The sequence below is a fragment of the Thalia democratica genome, chromosome 3 (assembly GCF_965202585.1).
Source record: "Thalia democratica chromosome 3, ktThaDemo2.hap1.1, whole genome shotgun sequence".
NCBI lineage: Eukaryota > Metazoa > Chordata > Thaliacea > Salpida > Salpidae > Thalia > Thalia democratica.
Window position 1 is genome coordinate 36,601,794 of NC_139167.1, and position 7,342 is coordinate 36,609,135.

Consider the following 7,342-nt stretch of genomic DNA (forward strand, 5'->3'; position numbering starts at 1 on the left):
CTAAGTTATAAGAGTTTTTACTTTTTTTTATAAAAATATTTTTAAGTTTAAAACGAACAAAACAAATGAAATTATATATTTAAATTTACAGTCGATATAAGCAATATTAATGTAATAAAAAAGTGATCAATTTTAGAGCGCTGTTTGAATGTTAAATTTATAAAACACAAGTAATCCTTGTCAAAACCCTTTTTTTATGTAAAATTTTGAGTAGTTTGTGATAATAAATTATTTTTTAAATAGTTCGTTTTTATTTTAAAACAATATATCGATCACAGTTACTGAATTTTCTGTATTATTTTGAAGCAGTAAAACATACAATATTAGGCTACTTTAATTAGTGCTTGAGATATTCTATTAGTGCTTGAGATATTTCAGAAACTTTTTTTATTTATACAATACTAGCTTTGTTTTGTTTTAAATAAGCTTTTTATTTGCAATTTATAACTTATTCATTTTAGAACTTAAAACTAAGAAAACATAACAAAATACTTGTAAAATATCGTTCAAGTTTTAAAATTGTAACTTTTTACATTATGCATTTTTATTATGTATTAAATTAAATAAAAAATAAATTTCTTATAAAAATTGCGTTAGGCAAACAACTTTATAGAAAAACCTTTTTAAAATTATTTACAACAAAAAAATCTGTTTTGATATTAATAGTTATCTGACACATTTAAAAAAAGCATCTGTTAATTTGCACAAGAGCAACAAAATATTGAAAATATCGACCACGGATTCCCACCTCGATATATGAGCACGTTTCAAAGATGAGTAATATACGTCACAGTGGAGTCATAAAACATTCATGTCAATTCACCAGAAGCATACTACAAGCGAGCAAGAAAAATTGAATACATCGAAAAGACTCATTTTTGTCACATTTTTATTATTCATATGTAAAGCTTGTGACTTAATAAAGCAGTATGTCAGTATCGGGTTCTACTTTTGTGTTTTTTGATCGAATACTTAACCAGTAGTTGTTTGTATATACATTTTGTTCTGTTTAAACAGTTTAAACCGTTTAGGTGAGCTTTATATAGTTAAAAAACGTTGCAATTTTTGAGCAAGTTGCATTTAGCATCTGTTTGTTTCTTTCCCTTTTATACTTGTGGAAACCATTGTCTAATATAGTTAATTTACCTTAAGTTCTATGAAACAATCAACTTATAATGAGCACATTTTTAAGTTTGTTCACAAAACTTAGTAGTTTTAAATACAATATTGTTTTAAATTCATTAAATATTTAAAAAAAAATGTTATCTTCAACTCTTTCTTTTATTTTTTGTAGATAGCTCAGATTTCTAATGTAAATTTTACAGTACAGCATTTTTTTACGATAAAAGTTAGAGTTAGAAGTGAGAATTACGTTAAGTAATACGTTTGTATTCGACTCACTTATGCAAAATAATTTATAACAAAAAAAAACACAGCAAACAAAAAAAAGAAACAAACAGCTTTTTCACTAAAACATGTAAAAACGAAGTGAAGCGACAAAGAGTTGGAAAAAAAGCAAACGAAATGAGGCTAACAAAATAAAAGAACCTGCAAGTTTTCAAGTGTTTATGATGAGCACACGTGTTTGTCCGATACACATCACGCGAATTATACAGTAGTAGGAGCGAGCATCAACTAAAAAGTATTAAGTTGTTGTTAGGCTGGTTTTTAAACAGTTTTGTTTTGATATAAGTAAAAATTTTACAGAGTTACAACTATCATGTGACATCTCTCACAGTTTACACGATCCCTTACAAGAAGAAACCGACGATTTTTTACAGACAACGGAATACTGCATATTTTTATGCAACACGATAGCAAAAATTTCACACTTTCCACAATACCTGAGAGAGGCACATTCCTCATTGTGATATCCTGCGGGAATTTAAACATTGCGCGCGATCGTAATATTCTGCTCGGTAGCGAGATTTTATCACCACTAAACAGACGGCTGCAATGTGAGCGCGTGCGTATGCGGCTGATAAGAGATAAAAAAATATTTTTGAATCCCAGCCAACACTTTTGTGTGAAAAGTGTGAGCTGGTTGAACCATTTTAATGAATTTTATAGTGTCACTGTGGCATGAAGGTTTTGTTGCTGCTATTTTGTGATAGTTAAATTTAGAAATGCTTTAAAACAACCTGAGAATTTTAAAACTAGCCGTGATATTGTGGTAATCATTTTAATAATTTGTATTAAAGTTTTTAAAAAATTAGCACGACTTTTGCAATGTCAGTCTACATAATTAAAAAGTTTTTTTTTAAATACTTAACCTCCTACTAAATTGTTTTTACATGCACCATAAGTTTTAATAAAAACCTCGTGTTTTAAACATTTATGCTTAGTCGAATTGTTTTTTAAATCTGAAAAATGAATAATTAAAAAGTTTATATAATTTTGTATAAAATGCAATTAAATCTGTCAAGTTTTTACTTTAGTGTTAGATCTTATAGATTTTTTATAACTGTTCTTATACTATATATAATGTTTAGATAATAGTGTGTATGCAATGTATTGTTTGTAGAATTTGTTTATTAAGCAGAATGTTAGCTTTTTTTTTGTAACTATATATAGCTATAACAACAAAAAATAATGTATAATATTTTTTAATATGCAATATATCTGTTATGATATTTCAAACATGATAGCTTTAGAAATAAGTTTTTAGGCAGCATTAAAAGAAAAAACCTTAATGACAAAAAAAGATTGACATTAAAAGCATGTGATGATTTTTTTTTGTTTTATTTCAGTATTCAGATAATGTTCTGTAACAAAAGCTTTTGAGATTAAAACAAAAAATAGGTTTTGTTGATAATTTCTTAGGTTCATTTACAAGTTTTTAAGTCAAGACATTTCAGTAACTTTTGACAAGTTCTTTAGCTGAATTTCACTTAAAATTCGAAAAGTTCTGACTAGCAACCATCAACCAATATGTTACGTCATGTAACGAAACATGCAAGGCGACATTGTTACGTCATATAGAGCTTGGCACATCCGTTTTGGAACTTGCATGCGCTGCATTTTATTTCCGTCTGAAAATTTAAGCCACTTTTTTTTCATTGATTGTTTTTATTTTGTCGTGCCGTGATTTTATAGACATTTTGGAAGTGAAGTTAGCCAGCATTCGTGTCTAGAAACAAGCCACCTGTCTCGATTCAAATTGTATTATTTTTACGCTGCTTTGATCAAGCAGATTGATGTAATAAGTTTTAAATAGTAGGTAAACGTTGTAGTACTTTCAACTAGTAAGTTTATAAAATTTCACACCTTCATTAAAAAAAGTTGAACATAAAACTAATTAAATTAGGCAAACACAACTTCCTAACAAAATTGATCTTTTTATAACCTTTTTCATTGAAACTAAATATAACATAATTACTTTAGCAAATATTAGCTTCTGGATCCTTTTAAAACTATTTGTTTTAAATGTTTTTATGGTATACAATAAGACGGAAGCTAATTAAATAACATTTGGGATAATAAAAAGATAATTGTCAAAAGGAAACTTTTATAGCGGATATTTGCACACAATAAAATTTAGTTTTTTTCTTTAAACTTATCTTTGATTTATTACTATTACAATAAAAACACACGTTTAACTGACACTGAGTAAAAACTTTGTTAAATTTTCTTGCAATCTTTATTTGTCTAAAGTAATTTTTCAATTTGATTTTTTATTATATTAGTTAAAATTTAATTAAAATTTGCAAAACAAACAGTTATGAATCATTATAAAACCCTTTTTTAATTTTAGTTCATGTTTGATAATCAAAGCTAAAATGTGTAGTCTAGAGCATTTCGAACATTAAAAACTACTTTTGTTTATCTTTATATTTCCCTTTTAAACTACGCGTATAACTTTTAAATTCATAAAGTTGGCCTCAAGTCATACAAACTTGTTTCTTCGGTTTTTAGACTTAATGATTTCACCAGAAGTTTACATGTAATTTGCCATACAACCATTTTTTTACACAAAATTCTATGCCACAACAACTTTACGTCAACAAGGGAAATTTTACACATAATTTTGTTTGTTTACTCAAAAACTTTCTAATCAACTAAATACTCATTAAAACCACAACACGTTTCTATAAATTCATTATGGAGAAGATTGAATAACTAAATTTATATATTTTTCATTGCTGTCAATCATTATACAAAACATATAATTAAGCGATAGAGTATTTATTGCCGCGCCCCGAGATTTCAATGAAACTTGCTGTCATGTTCTATGCAACATTCACGCGTGAGCGATCACAAAACGGCGCTACTGTTAAGCTTGAATCAAACTTAGAAAATATTTTATTTTACCGTGTGACTTTTCACAGCAATTACTACCTTCGCATCATCGGGTCGGGATTTAAAACAAATCCTCTTTCTTGTTGCGACCTGATGAGAAGTAAATAAATAAAACTTCAATGTATTCTCATTCTTACATTTGCAAAATCTAAGCAAAACACATAAAAACACAAGTTTCAAGTATATCTTGCAAATTGTGATTTCGTTTCAATCAATCAAACGCGTTATTTAAATTTTAATTCTATTTTTGGCTGCATTGGTGCGACAGGAAAGGGGTAATCAATGACAATAATGAAATTCAATTAAAGATTAACATAGTGTTTGTAACTATTAATCTCTAGTGTGTGTAGATAGCATTGATGCAAGCTTGCTGTAAATTTAATTGGTTATCTATATTGTGTTAATTCGATTGTGAGTCATGTTTACTTTGTTGCGTTTGTTTAGATGAAGTTGTAACTTAATGCATACTGAGCAGCTTAAATCTATGTTAAAGTCTAAAATAACGTTTTATTGGGTTTTATATCTTTTACAACCCTGAATCCTAAGGTTTTAATAACAATACGCAAGAAAACTACATAAAATTATAATGCAATTGTTGGCGTACAAATATGTTACTTCAGCGTTAATTGCTGTTATTAGAGTTTATTTTTACAAAACCTAATTAATAAACATAAAAGGGTAAACTACAAAAAGAAGCCGCACGATATGAAAAATTAATCGCTTAATATGTTTTTAAAAATTGTAAATATTTTTCTTTTCTACAACTTATTTGGTAGTAAAAAATAATACTTGATTAGTTTATGTTTCCTTAAACACTCTCAGAATCATAAAGAAGAAAGAAAACTTAAAAAATTTGAATACTTAGTTTAAAATTCTTTTCATCATGTTTATACTAATCTGCAGTTTGTTTTTTAGATTGACAACTTTAGCTCGTACTTTAAAAACTTAATATAGTTTGACTGACAGGTAATTTGATGCATGAATTTTTATTGTTTCGTGTCAATTGTTATCAATGCGTTTGCTTCTAATTTTCAGCTCTTTCGTGAGAAGCATTTCAAACAATTTTTACTTACAAAAACGACTAAAACTATAAAAAATAATTTTTATATATATGCCTATATAAGCATAAAAACTATTTTTTTCAACTTCTTTCAAACTCATTTACAAATTTGCAGGTGATTTTAATAAATATTAGTTTAACCATTAAGGTGGCAATAAACTTGGATGATGTTTACGCAGAAGCAACTTTTCCACAACTTGTCTTAAAACGACAGTTACAATTTGAAAATTTCCTTAATAGCAATTCAAACAAAACACTTTTGCGCGCCCCTCGTCAAATCAAAAAAATACTTATGCTCAACTGTGCATTCTAACCTTATTAACTTATTATATCAGTCATGTGGCAACAGTATGTGCATTAAAATAAACTGAAAAGACAAACAAAAGCTTTCAACGCTTCAAACTCTAGTTGTGTAGTTGATAACAGTAAAATACAGGTAGCTTCGACATTGATGAGCAATAAAGATAATGGAAAACAAACGAGTCCGTTTTTTTTTACTTTTGCCTAAGTTTAATTTTCTTAAATACAATCTTTACCTAAATTTTAACTTTTAACTACCTAATCTTAATTATGCAATCAGGCCTGATTAATCTTAAAAAATTTAACGACATGTTATCTCAGCTTTGTGGCAAAAAATGAGCATAAAGTCGGAAAAAGGGCAAACAAAAAGCTTTTAACGCTTTAAGTTTTTTTGGTTGTATAATTAATAACAGCTGTTCAAATAAGATACAGGTAGCTATAAATATAATGAGCAAAAAAACGTAATGGAAAGCAAACGAGATCCTGTTTTTCGTTACTTTATATAAATAAGATTGGACTTTGTTTTATGTACCTTGTTGGGTTTGATGAGATGACAAAACTACGAACCTTAAAAGCTTTTCACGAATGCTTTTTTCTTAAAAGGTGTTACGTCATAATAATTGACGTTAAAAGAATGTCACAGGTGAAGGGTGGTTAGCATTCTGCTACAAGTTAGCATATTTAATAATTAATACATTGTAAATTTTAGTTCAAGGATTCATAAAACTGTTTAATAAAAACATAGCAAAAGTTTTGTATAAACGGTTAAAATAACCAAGCTAAGGCAGTCACAAGTTTATCGAGGTGTATTTGTTTTATTTTGCTTGAAGTAGTTGCAATGGCAATGTTCAATTGCTCGCTTTGAACTGTCTTGTATTCAAACGAAAACTGTGTTAAAAACATGTCAAGTTTCTTATCGCTTCTTATTATTTACCCTTCTCGAGATTTTTGTTGTTTCTGAACCTTGGCGCCGGTTACAAATCCCTTTACAAGTAAACAAATCTCCCTTAAACACCAAATGGTGGGTGATATGAGAAGTTTCGAGGGCTCATGTAGACTAAGTTTTAGAAAAGCTTATAGGCTGAGTTTTAGAAATTCTAAGTTGGTAAGACGCATGCGACAAGTACTTGAGAGTATGTTTGTGCTCAGAAATGTTTGGATTGCGTTAAATATTCTGTTTACATTTTTGTGGTTTTTTCTTTTATAAACATAAAGCTGTCGTAAAAATGTTCATAAAACTGCAAGATTAAAGGTTTTCATACCTGTCTTAAGTAAGTTGAGCTAGTTTTTATTCTTACTTGCAAAGAATTTATAAGTATTTAAGGTCAACTTAGATTTCTATTTATTTTATAAAAATGCATATGAAGAAACTTCATTTAAATACTTAAGACTTAGAAAGACTTTATTATTTAGTTATCTTGTTGTGTGTTTGTACACAAATCTTAGAAAGAATAACAAGTAGTTTAGGCATATTTATTATTGCACAACAATATAAAAAATACAGGGGAATTTTTTTTCATGTTACTTTTAATTAAAAAAATCAGAACACTACAAACGTTTAAATTTGAAGCTGAAAAATAGAACATTTATTTGTTTGTATAAGAACACTAAACTAAAAATTAAAAAAAGCTTTTATTCACACTATAAAATAAAGTGATATTGAATCGTTATCAACTAGGTCGT